Source organism: Sylvia atricapilla, chromosome 27, assembly GCF_009819655.1.
Source record: "Sylvia atricapilla isolate bSylAtr1 chromosome 27, bSylAtr1.pri, whole genome shotgun sequence".
Lineage (NCBI taxonomy): Eukaryota > Metazoa > Chordata > Aves > Passeriformes > Sylviidae > Sylvia > Sylvia atricapilla.
In genome coordinates this window covers 2,700,423-2,713,865 of record NC_089166.1, presented here as the reverse complement: position 1 = coordinate 2,713,865, position 13,443 = coordinate 2,700,423, and the positions used below count along the sequence as shown (strand labels likewise).

Here is a 13,443-nt window from a genome sequence, read left to right as displayed (position 1 = left end):
GAAAGAATGAGTTATTGGACTAAGTCTCATCAGTGTGTGGATAAGCTTATATTTGGACCAGGAACGACTCTCACCGTTTTACCAAGTAAGTGACAATTTCTTTCTTTCTAGAACTTCATTTAAAATTGATGTGAGGGGGTGAACAGGAGAATTTAAAGGCTTGGGTTCACTGTAAGGATTTTCAGCTGCAATAATGCCTTGAGTGATCCTCAGCTTGGATCTTCTCAGGAAGGTTTCCCAGGAACAACTGGGCTGACTCTGCAGAGCACCATTATTCCACCAGCAGGGCAGTACTTAGCATGTGATAACTGATTCCCAGTTTGGGCAGCACTCTGGCTCCAATTTCCTGTCAAATGTCCAATTCTCCAGTGGACTTCCACTGCCTGACTTGGGGCAGGAATGCAGAGCTCAGTGAAGAGCTCACAGTGATGATGAGTTTGGAGACAGATCTGTAACTGCCTGGTTTGAGAAGTTCTGGTCTGACACCGGCACCACACTCACAGTGTCCCCAGGTAAGCAATTCCACTGCCCTGGGGACAGAGGAGGAAGGAGGTTAAATAGCCTTGGGCTGAAATTCTCACAAGAGCCTCATATCCAAGAGCTCCTGGAAAGAAAGGCAATTGTCTCCCAGGTTGTGTGCTTTCTGAAAAGAACAATGTGATAAGCAGGGATTATAAGAAGCCTGAGTTTTTCCTGTCTTTCTTTGGAATTCCATGATGTTCAATAAATCTTCATGTCATCTCAAGCTTTTCTAAGGGAATGTGAATGTTGGGGTGGACAGGCGGCTTGTGATGTTGATCTGTGTTTTCCTAAAGATTCAGGTACATCCTTCCTGGAACTGTTGCTGCTCTTTCAAAGGTCTGAATGTCTCTGAAGTGCTGCCAAAACGTCCCGAGTTATTTTGCATAGCTGAAACCTCCTGCTCTCCTAATACAAAGATGTAGGACTGCCTTGGGTGCTGCCTAATATCTGTCCATATCTGCAGGCCATGTTGCATGGGAATAAATATGTGTTTGGGAATCATCTCAGTGCACTTGCAATTCAAAAGGGACAAAGGAATGCAAATTTACCATTCTGAAGAAAGACTTGTTCTTTCCATGCTTTTCCATGATTTTCTCTTTCTAAAGACAGAATATGTTGAGGGCTGACCAGAGCCTCTGGGATTCTGTTTGACAATAGAAGACATTGAGTTTTAAGTATCAAAGTTCCTTTTGAATCTGCTGAAATACTAAATAAGTTGAAGCCAAAATTTCCAGGATGTGAGCAACCTTACACTTTTGGTTTTGAATTCCTTTGGGAGCTACTAATATGCATTTTAAGGTGTTTAGAGCACAAATACTTCATTATCCAAACTTTTGCAAATTCCCCAAATCAAAATGACATAAAATAACAACCATTAGTGTCACTGTGGGATACTCCAGGCATATGCTGTTAGGGATCAGTTAAGGGCAGAAAGCGTTTTTCTTTTGGTTTGGATTATTTCTTATTAAACATTCATTGAGAATGCTAAGGCCCATTCGTTTTTAGAATATATGGATCCTCCTTTGAATTTATAAGTCTAAAGTGAAGGAGAAGTGCAACGTTCAGTCCAACTTAACTGTCAGAATGTTAGCGTAGGAAACACATAGTCACAGAATGATTATATGTGGTGCTTTATTGAAGAGCTCTGGGAGTCAGGGTAGAGACCCAAATCCAACTCCAACAAAGGCTCAAAAAGTATACAGTTTTATACCCCTTCATTATACAACTCCTATGTTAATCATTAAACTCCCATTGTTCTATTGTATACACCCAAGCATGAATTTTGGTAAATATCTTCCTTTGTGATTGTCATGATTCTGGTTTAAGGTAATAATCACATTCAAGCTACGAACAGGTATTACAATTATATCATCTATCACATGATGATTAGGTACAGTTTCACCTGACCTAGTAGAGAATAGCTTTATTTCTAAGGCCTATGAATCAAAGTACAAATTGTTCTAATCCTCCCTCCCCCCCGATTACCCAGGCAAATTTATAATTGATTTGGTTAAAACAATAGCATGAAAGCAACATCCTGGATGCAGTGAAGCTGAGGTCCTATGCCCCAGCTTTGCAGCTGCAGAAATCATTTTTAGTTTTAACAATTTGATCATCAAGAACATAAAACAAAAATCCCTTCCAGAAGCAAGCAGTAGTAGGAATCCATGGCTCTATTCTCAGGTAATGGAACCTGATGGGACTCGGGGGAGGTTTCTGGGGTCAGATAAAACAAATCCTCTGCTCTCTGAACTACAATTACACTGTGTACATTATTTCATTCTGATGATCTTGCCCAGGGAGCCATTGCAGAGAAGCAGCTTGTTTGTATTCTGGCTGTTTGGAAAGCCTGGAGAGGAGACCACATGAAAAGCCTTTCAAGGTCTTCTCAGAGAACACAGAATGCATAGGACTGACAGGCTCTGGCCAGCCATGGTACAACACCTGGGAAGGAAATGTTTGATATCTCTTGGCTGTCTGGTTGCTGTAGGTGTGGACAAGTGTGTGGTTCTGCCTGTTTGGTCAGGAGAGCCGGGCCATGAAGTTCTGGCAGAGAACCATTTGGCTTCCACCTCACATCCTCAGCAGTGGCCTAGGGCTGATGGGGAAAGGGTGTCAAATCAGAGCCCCTTGATCAAACTTCCAGCAGTACCCTGGGATGGACAAAATGTTAGAGCTGAGGGATCTCTTGACCTGACTGCAAGGCAGACACCGTGCAAAATGAAAAGCCTAATGCTCCTCTCTTTACCCAAGTGACTCCTCAGGATGCTCCTGTCAAAGCCGAGACATGTAAATTTTTGTGGATGTGTCTGACAACCTTTCATAAACTGAGGCCTTTCTGGCAAGCAAGGCTGCTGGAGAATTCCATTCAGCTCCATTTTAGTACTCTAAATCAAATTGCTAATCTGAGTTAAGTGGTAACACTGGTTTTTTGAGATCGCCCTTGTGTTTCCATACATGACCTGACCTAGAGACAAAGGTATTTTCATTAAAAAAGAAATCATGGTACCACAATGATTGGTTGGCCACTAAATTCTTTTGACACCAATACTTTTCTTGTAAGACAGCTGGGTGTGAGTTTCTGCAATCGTCTTTCTTTAGCTGTACCTCTATTGGAGAAGAACAACTACATGAAAGACAGTAAATGAAAGTATTACAAATTAGTCACAGCTGAAGTATATGTGAATTTTTGGTCACTCAGCACTTGGGCAAGGCTGCAGTAAAATCAACTCTGTCCAAACCATGCTTTTCTTTACAGACATGCAAAACACCTCTGTCCCCGAAGTCACTGTGATGAAATCAAAGAAATTTGGAGAAGGTGGCAGCTCTAGGAAAGCAGCTTGTTTGGCAAGGAACTTCCTTACAAAGAACATCAGCTTGGAGATGCCCTCTGAGGAGGTCGTATACAAACAGAGCACATCCATTCTGACCTCCGAGGGGTTGTACAATGCAATCAAAGTGGTCAAGGTGACAAAAGACACAGAGGTGACCTGCACGGCCAAATCTGACAACAGCACGATAACAACAGAGCCAGGTACAGTTTGGTGGCACAGCTGTCACTAATTTCTGGAGACTGTGGCCTGTGGGGCTTTGTGTTCTCCTTCTTGACACCACAGCCCTGGGCAGCCAGCAGAAATGACAAAGTCATTTGGTATTTCAGCAGGGAGAGCTGAAAGATGTTTCAAACCATCTGAAAGAAACAGGTTCAAGTTTTTTATTTCTTGGAGAGACCATATTTGGCAAAAAAGAGAGAAGACACAATCAATTTGTTCCAAATGTGAATTTCCTTCTGACTAAATATCTTACCCTGTAGCAGCAAACCTGCTGCAGCACAAGCTGTAACAGCCTTTGTAAAACCTACAAAAAAGTTAAAGATTGGGTGTGTTGTATAAATTGTTATATTTTGGGGGTCTGTTTTCATAGTCCCCCAAAATATAACAATTTATTTTAATTTGAAGGTGATTCAAATACTAAAACAAAAATATTGTAGGAATTCTTCTGTTTCCTGCAATGCATAGAGAAATTGTCTCCTCAAAAAGACTGTTGGAATTAATGACTGATCATCTGAGCCACATCCTCGTCATCTGAGCCCCAACTCTTCTCAAGTTCCTACAGGAAATGTCACATGAACATTTATTTTAATCCTGCATAACACATATGTTATATAGTTTAAAATGCCTTTTCTTTGTCAGCTACAGAAGAGGAGGCTGAAGAACCAGTAACAGGGGCCAGCGCCAAGGTTTGCAACAGCACAGACCCCTCAGCACAAAGTGAGTGACCCAAACAGGCTGTGAAGTGACATTGCTATCTGGGGGTTAGAGACATGGAAATGTATTTTCTCCAGGGCAGAGGAATGAGAACACAACACCTTCAGCAGACACCAGCTGCTGTTCCAAGGCAGCTCCTGCAGTTACACACAAGCCCCAGGAAGCAAAAAGCAATGCAGACAGACCCTGGGCTCACCTGTTGTTGCCATGTTCTCTATCGTCTGTTCCTTTGCTGCTCTTCCTTTCCCTTAAACTGTCACCTGTGGGTTTTCCCACTTTCTGCCAAGTTCACAACATCAACAACCAGACCATGATGTCTCCCCTCTTTTCTGGTCACTGAGCAGATGCTGAAGGGCAGAGGGTGAACATGCTGTCCATGGCTGTGTTGGGTTTGAGAGTCCTGCTGGCAAAGAGCATCGCCATCAACACCCTCATGAGTATCAAGTTGTTTCTTTTCTGAGGTAAGGGAGCACCCAGCTACCAAACAGTGGTTCATAGGCCCCAAGTCATTAAATGCAGTTTAAACCTCCCATTGCTCTTCCAGACATGAGGAATGAAGGCAAGAGGAATCTGAAGCAGAGCAGGAAAGAAGGTGAACCAGCAGCACAAGGGGCTTGAACAAGCAGGGGCAGAGCTGCTGACACAGACTACCCAGGACACAAGGCAGCACCTTCCCCTGAAGACACTGAATACTGATCATTCCTGCCTGGCTGATTTACACTGAAGAGTTCTAAGTGCTTTTGCTGTTTCCTCTCCTCTGAGAACTGAGGAGAGTGCATTTATCCTCATCCTCCTGCTCAGCAGATCTCCCCACTCTTCTGGCATTTGCACACACACAAGTGTCCAACCTGCTTCAAGAGCTTTGAAAACTCCAGTGCTCACTCTAGATACATGGCCTTTGAAGAGCTCCTTTCCCAGGCATGTTGTGTTACTGCCTGGAGAACTGCAGTATTACTGCTGAGGGAATTCAAAGCCAGGAGTTGCCATATAGCTATTGATTTAGACAGCTTCAATAACAAATAATGTGTATTGCAGATGAGAAGAGCTGTGTAGGATCTGAAGTGATTCAATTCAACCAGATAATGTTCATTTCTTTATTAAGCCTGTATTTCTTCTGCCAAATATATCTTATGTGCATTTTAGGTTCCTGTACGTGGAATGAAAATAAAGTTGTACTCAGCCAAAATGCTGTGGGTTTTCTGTGCTCTTTCTTCTGAAGCTGCAGATTGCTGAAATCCAACTCATCTAAAGCCCATTGGGATTAGAAATACAGCTTTGATAACATCGATTCCTGCTGGCTGAATTTGTCCTTTCCAGACTCTGTGCAGGGAAGTGTCTCTCTGGCACATTCAAGAGCCACAGTGAGGAGAGTCCTTGCTGAAGGCATGAGGCAGGAAAATGCTCCTATCAGCAGAGAAGAAACCCTGTTGTTGTTTTGCACTCAGTGGTAGGAGGAAGAGGCCACCAAAAAATACTATCAAGTGGTTTGATGGAGTGATAGTTCCCATGGCAACTTGGTTCTTCCCTAACAGAGCCCAGCACACACCTTCCCCAGCTCATAGCCCTCTCACAAGCTACAGGCAGGATGCTGTGGCCACCATTTCTGACTCAGTTACCCCAGGCAGGATTAACCCTCCCCTGCTTTTGAAAACACAAGCTAACCACATCCTGAGGGGAAAGAAGTTGTTTCTCCCCCTTACTGTGTTCCTGCTAACTTCAGCAGATGCTCTACAAAGGACACAGCAAGGTATGCAGCATTAAAGTTTGTCAGGTCAGACCCTCGGGGCCTGCAGACACCCAATAGTAGTAAGGTTGTGTTACTGTGGTTCATTACAGAGAACAGGACAGAATCTGCAGCTCTCCCAGCCGAAATCAGCTGAGGAGAGTTTTGTAGATGTGAGAAACAATGCTCGCTTTGAAAATTTCTATGATTTATTAAACCTTAACAAAATACAACAGAAGACTGAATAAGGAAAAATTACAGCCCAGGCACTTTGGAACTAAACTGCCAAGTGCTCTGCCACTCGATGGCTGCTCTGCCTTTTATACCCCTGGTGCTTCATCTGGGAACCCTGGCCCCTCCCACTGTCTGCCAATCAACTCTTCTTCACCATCCATTGGTGGAGACTGCTATCTTTCCCCTTGATTGGCGGTCAGGTGTTGCCATAGTAACAAATCAGCCCGCCCCCAAATGCCCCAACTCCCAAGGCCATCCTGTGACAACAATGGAAGGGGAGAGGAAAGAGGACGATGGGAGAACTTTTCACAATAATATATATGAAGATCAACTGTCAGAGTGCATCCCTCTTTGGGTTCCCCAGGGAGAGAGAAAGATGTAGAGATTGAATTAAAGCCTTTAGAGAAATTCAAATATATTAAGCCACATAAATATGAAGTAGAAGTATAGACTTTAGTTTTAAGTACAAAGTCTTAAGTGCCTCAATAATCTCCTAGCTAGCACAGAGCCCAGAGCCCCAAGGCCTGGTGACTTAGCTTTAGACATGCCAAAAACATCACTCACAGTACTAGACAGAGTAGGTACAATTTTTATGTGAATGAGATAGAAGCTTTTATGTTAATTTATCGGCTATTGATGGAGCGACGGGAAGACTGATTCATGATCAGAATTCGATTTTACTGAGGTTTTCCAAGTCTTATATACCATTTCAGAGAGGTTAATCATTTCTACTACAATAATTAGGTTAGAAGATCATACAAGCAACTCATGCATTATACAACATCTTTATCCTAGAGGGTTGATTGAATCTTTTCCCTTAAACAGGTTTTAATCCCATCTTCTCATAAGCTCAAAGTTCTGTTTTTCCTTGCCACGGCATCCTAGTCACCAGACTAGTTATACTAATTAAGTCTGTCTTACTCTCAGACTTGCGTATTCCCACATTAATTGATAATGTACTATATGATAGAGCTTTTTCCATTAACAGATATGCTATGTGTGTAGGTTTTGTGTAAGGTTTGATACAATTCTTCATAGTTTTTTCGTAGTTTTACACACTTTCAAAGTTTGCTTTAGATCGGTGTAGAAAGAACGTTTAGAGTCGTGTTCTTAGTTAATGGAATAACACATAGATAAGGATATGAATACTCATTTATTGTTTATGGATAAAAATCCCTGTTTTGGGGACAATGGCATTGATTAATCGCTTCCTCGAGGATTGATCCATCCTCCTGCCATCTAGAAGAGAGAATGGGGCTCTGCCTGGGAGCCGTGGCCAGGACTTTGTCAGGTATCACCACTTGGGGGGTGCAGCTGCTGCTGCCGCGGCTGTTACAACAGAAGCCTTTGCTGCTGCGGCTGCTGCTGCAGAGAACTCTGCTTGAAACAGGACTCTGGGTCAGGAATCTGCCTTTTCCCTGTGGCTGGAACCCCTTGTCAATCTGCCTTCCCCCCGTGGCTTGAATTCCCTGTTATTATGTTATTGCCCCTGAGGTTGGAACTCTCTGTTGAGCTGCTTCTATGCTCCACTGGGACTTTAAGTAGTGTAATTCTTAGTAAAACTGCATGCTTAGAACTCTTACCTTCGAGACTGATGCGTTTATATAATAAACACCTTGGTAATAACAAGAAAATGCTCTTGGCCTTTTAATACCCTATGCCCATGAATAACTCGACAATCAATAAAGCTTTCCTTAACATACACATATTCATTAACATACAAATATTCATCCCTCAGTTATGAGAGCCAACTACCACATTACTCATCTCTAACAGTAGAGAAAGGGTTCTGCACATTAAAATACACTCTCATAAAAGAAACACATTTGCATGTGGAATTATCCTGATATCTGAAAAAACAATTAAAAAAGTTCCTGGTAAAATTAGCTCTATTGGTGTAAACTGAACTTCTTTCTCTGATCACTCCTGCTACCTTCTGGCCAAAGTTTTTATTGTTCTCCCAACATATTCAATTTCATGAAATCCTGTAAATACCTCAAACAGGAAAATAAACACATGGGAAAAAAACCCAAAAAAAACCAAAACAACAACAACAACAACAACAACAACAACAACAACAACAACAAAAAAAAAAAAAAAAAAAAAAAAAAAAAAAAAAAAAAGGCAAAAACCCACACACACCCAGCAGGAGGGCAGCAAGAGCTTCAAGCTGTGCTCCTGCTGCCCCACCTCTCCCCCTCAGTGCTGTCACAGACAGAGGGAGGGACCAGGAGGGACTGGGCCTGAGTGCAGTGACAGAGGCGCAGGCAGGGCAGGTGTGGGCAGAGCTGTTGTGCAGGCAGAGAGAAGGTGCAGAGAGGCCAGAGAGAGCGGGCCTGGCCATGTGGAGTGCCCTGTGCGTGGGCTTATTGCCCATTGTAGGTAAGTGAAGGCCAGTGCTGCTGGCCCCAGGAGCTGAGCGTGGCCCTGTGCTCTGCACGGCTCTGGGCAGCTGTGCTGAGCGCTTGCAGCCGCACCTGTTCCCACCTCCAGCTGCCCAGCCATGCCTGTGGAGCACGGGGAGAGCAGCCCTGCTCCTCTGCTGCCTCTGAGCTCGGCACCTCCATCCAAGCTGCCTCCTCTGCAGCCTGGCCACACGCAGGACACCTCCCTGCTGCACTCCCATCTTGGGACTCAGCGCTTTGCCCTGCCCCTGGACACTCTGCTCCTGGGCCACTGCGGCCCCTGTGGCACTGACCAGCTGGAGGATGGCAGCACAGGGACTGAGCCCCAGTGCCCGGGACAGCCTTTGTCTCTCCTGCCCTCATCTAGAGCAGTTTCAGGGACAGGAGAGTGGCTTCCTCACCATCCTGTCTGGGCAAGAACAAAGGGATTTGTCCCCCTGTGGTGAAAATCGTTTGTGCTTCTTTGGGGTAAATGAGAGAAAGTTTCCTGTCTGACAGGAAAAAGGAGGGAAGGAAATGTGAAGTCTCCTTCCTTGTGAGCCTTGAGAGCTGCTGCCATCTCTGTCCATCTGTGTCAGCTGGCTTCAAAGAGGAGGATTTTTTCCTCCCACTGTTGCAGTGCCATTCCAAAGCCCCACCAGCATTGCCCTGACCTTTGCAGAATCTTGGAGTGACTGTGGCTTATTCTTGCTCTCTGCAGCAGTCACTGGGCAGGTGACCTTGGAGCAGCACCCCAGGGAACTGACTGTGCAAGTGGGAAATTCAGTGACCTTTGAGTGCAGCATGAGGAGAGGTGATATGAACAACTACGTCATGTACTGGTACCGTCAGAGTCCATGGGGTGCTCCGGAATGGATTTGGAGGGGCCGTTACATCTATAGAGAAGGTTTCCGAGATCGCTTTGTGGGATCACTTGACGAATCCGAGAACAGATCCACACTGCAAATCCTGGCAGCAAAGCAAGGGGATGCAGCAACTTATTACTGTGGAGCAGCAGGCACCCTGGAACAGGTCTGCAGCAGAGTGAACCAAAAACCAACAGATGGGGAAGACAGATCTGTCTGCATTTCCTTCTAGCTGCTGCTCCCCGGGGCTCTTCTCAGGCAATGCCAGGTGCAGGAAACATCCCTCTGCCTTGGTGGCACTAAAAGGCCCTGGAGGGAGGGGTGGTAGAATGGCTGGTCCCATTTATGGTGCAGGAGGATCTGTTCTGGGAACTGCCAAGGCTGTTTGGGGAAGTGCAAGTTCCGTGGACATGTCCTGGGCTCCTGTGCAGCACAGCCTCATGTTTCCTTGGTGCCTTGCCTTGTCTTGCAGCCCTTTTCCCAGGACTCCCAGTCCAGACTAGGAAAGTGGGAATTGTGCTTAGACACATTTACAGCCTCCTAAAAGAAGACAAAGGGTCTTGCTGAGTGAGGAGAGAGTGAATGTTGTGCATACTTCATTCAGTTGTACTTTCAGCAATGAATTCCCTGGAAAACCTTCTGCATAAAATCTTTTGTTATGGACTTGACAAGTGCTCAGTGACATGGATTGTCTAAGTGTACACACTCCTGAACATTGCTTTCTCCCCAACCCTCAGAGCTGTGCCATTCTGTGGTCACAGGGAGAGTCCTGAGCCCTGAGCTGAGGAGGAGGACACAGGGCAGGGAGTGTCCTGGCTCTGCTGAGCCACCTGGTCCCTGCAGACTCCTGGGTTGCTGTTGGGAAAGATGGGACAGGAAGGGCTTATGGATATGATTTTCTGATAAGAAATAGTGGAAATATAAAATCTGTGAGTGAAATAGAAATGAAGGGCAGCTTTCAGATGTAGGCATGGCAGGCAGGAAGACGGTGATTAACTGGACATAGGTTGAAGGACAGAAAACAAAAGGACCCAAGAATGCAGTCTGTCCCCACCCTGCCAAAGCATCAAGGAAAAAGCAGTTAAGAGGAGTAGTCTTTAGAGTTTAGAATATAGGATGATATGGTAATTTAGTAGTTCTCATAGGCTGAATGCAACGTTTGTAGGTTTTGTATCTTGCTAGCGCAGGTTGGTCACTGTAAATTAGAATATTCAACACAAAGGAGATATAATGTGTTGTAATAAGGTCCTCGCCCTCCTACTTCTTACCTCTTCGTCGCTTCTCTTCCCTTCTTCCTGCTTGAATGCCTCTTTGCCCCTTCTCTTGCCTGCTCTCTCCCTCTGCTTCTTCTACCTCCCTCTCTCCTATTGGCATGACTCCAGCAATTTTCTTACTTCTCTTACCCCTCTTATCTTTTTCACCTCCGTTACCTCATACCCCCCCTTCTCTCTCTCCCTCTCTTTTTGGGGCTTCGCTTCAGCTGAGGCTGGTGGCTGAAAGCAGCCCTTTTTACCCACGGCCCTTGCAATAAAACCACATGTTTCTGAAATATCTCAGGTCTGCAGAGTTCCTTATCCCTGCCACCCACGGATATCCCTACAGGTCTCCTTTGCTGATGGGCAGGGGTGTAAGAGGGCTGTGACAGGAAGAAGCAGCCAGAGAAGTATCATCACTGGGGAGCAAGAGGGTGCTGGGTCAGAGTGCAGGGAGCAGGGTGAGGAGCACTTTGGCTTAGGGGAGCCCTGGCCAAGCCAAGCTGAGATCCCGGAGTTTCCTGTGTGGGAGCAGCAGCTCAGCAGAGCTACATCCAGAGGAAGGACAAGCTGACAGCCTCCCCAGTCACCTCTAAAGTCCCAGCAGAAGCTTGCGAGATTGCCTGAGAGAAAAGCCAGGGCTGGCCCCTTGGAGACACATCACCTTTTGCCCACCACAGCATTTCCTGCCAAACAAAGAGTCTGTTCTTGCACCACACAGAGTGAGAGACACCCAGGAGGGCAGCAAGAGCTGCAAGCTGTGCTTCTGCTGCCCCACCTCTCCCCCTCAGTGCTGTCACAGACAGAGGGAGGGACCAGGAGGGACTGGGCCTGAGTGCAGTGACAGAGGCGCAGGCAGGGCAGGTGTGGGCAGAGCTGTTGTGCAGGCAGAGAGAAGGTGCAGAGAGGCCAGAGAGAGCGGGCCTGGCCATGTGGAGTGCCCTGTGCGTGGGCTTATTGCCCATTGTAGGTAAGTGAAGGCCAGGGCTGCTGGCCCCAGGAGCTGAGCGTGGCCCTGTGCTCTGCACGGCTCTGGGCAGCTGTGCTGAGCGCTTGCAGCCGCACCTGTTCCCACCTCCAGCTGCCCAGCCCTGCCTGTGGAGCACGGGGAGAGCAGCCCTGCTCCTCTGCTGCCTCTGAGCTCGGCACCTCCATCCAAGCTGCCTCCTCTGCAGCCTGGCCACACGCAGGACACCTCCCTGCTGCACTCCCATCTTGGGGCCCAGCGCTTTGCCCTGCCCCTGGACACTCTGCTCCTGGGCCACTGCGGCCCCTGTGGCACTGACCAGCTGGAGGATGGCAGCACAGGGACCAAGCCCCAGTGCCCAGGACAGCCTTTGTCTTTCCTGCCCTCATCTAGAGCAGTTTCAGGGACAGGAGAGTGGCTTCATCTCCATCCTGTCTTGGCAAGGACAAAGGGATTTGTCCCCCCATGGTGAAAAGCCTTCCTGCTTCTTCGGGGGAAATCAGAAAAAGCTTCCTGTCTGACAGGGAAAAGGAGGGAGGGAAATCTGGAGTCCCTTCCTTGTGAGCCTTGATCGCTGCTGCCAGCTCTGCCCATCTGTGTCAGCTGGCTTCAGAGAGGAGGATTTTTTCCTCCCACTGGTCCCGTGTCATTCCAAAGCCCCACCAGCATTGCACTGACCTTTGCAGAATCTTGGAGTGACTGTGGCTTGTTCTTGCTCTCTGCAGCAGTCACTGGGCAGGTGACCTTGGAGCAGCACCCCAGGGAAGAGACCGTGCAAGAGGGAAATTCAGTGACCTTTGAGTGCACCATGAGGGGAGGTGATATGAGCAAATATTTCATGCACTGGTACCGTCAGGGCCCATGGGGCACTCTGGAATGGATTTACCGTGAGGGTGATATATATGGTGAAGGTTTCAAAGATCACTTTGTGGGATCTGTGGAGAGCTCCAGGACCACACTGCAGATCCTGGCAGGAAAACAAGGTGATGCAGCAACATATTATTGTGGAGCAGATCCACTGTGGAGCAGCTCTGCAATAGAGTGAATCAAAAACCAACAGATAGGGAAGACAGATCTCTCTGCATTTCCTTCTAACAACTGCTCCCCGGGGCTCTTCTCAGGCAATGGCAGGTGCAGGAAACATCCCTCTGCCTTGGTGGCACTGAAAGGCACTGGAGGGAGGGGTGGTAGAAGGGCTGGTCCCATTTATGGTGCAGGAGGATCTGTTCTGGGGACTGCAGAGGCTGTTTGGGGAAGTGCAGGTTTAGTGCACATGTCCTGGGCTCCTGCCCAGCACAGCCTCATTTCTCCTCTGTCCTTTGGCTGTCAAGTCATGGGATTATGGAGATGTGTTCCAGTAGCTTCCAGAGTGCTGTGCTGCATGGAACCAGGCCTTTTAGGAAAGCCAGATCAGCAGGGATGACATTTCTCTGGGTGGCTGCTACAGAGCTCCTGGTCAGGGAGAAGAATTCGAGAGTGGGTCGTGTGTTGACTGTGGTTCTCCTGCAGGTGCTCAGCAAGCTGCTGTCTCAGTGCTCCTACTCTTCAGTTAGATGGGCGCAAATATGCAATTGAGGCTTGTGGGTTGAGATAAGGACAGGGACATGTTGCAGGTGTGCCAAAATGAGCAAATTCATGGACCTGGAGAAATTTTTTTTGTTAATTAAATAAGAGTGGGAGAATGAAAAAAAAAAAAGACACAGTGAAAAATCTTTCATCTACCCAAT

The 13,443-nt window shown here is 46.8% G+C and overlaps 1 long non-coding RNA gene across 1 annotated transcript; it reads left to right on the top strand.

The window, feature by feature from the left end:
• The first annotated feature begins 3,468 nt into the window (after positions 1 to 3,468).
• LOC136372337 (uncharacterized) lies at positions 3,469 to 4,652 on the top strand. The gene is made up of 3 exons (XR_010745474.1): positions 3,469 to 3,556; positions 4,224 to 4,292; positions 4,634 to 4,652. It is a non-coding gene; the product is annotated as an uncharacterized lncRNA (long non-coding RNA).
• Positions 4,653 to 13,443: the final 8,791 nt, after the last annotated feature.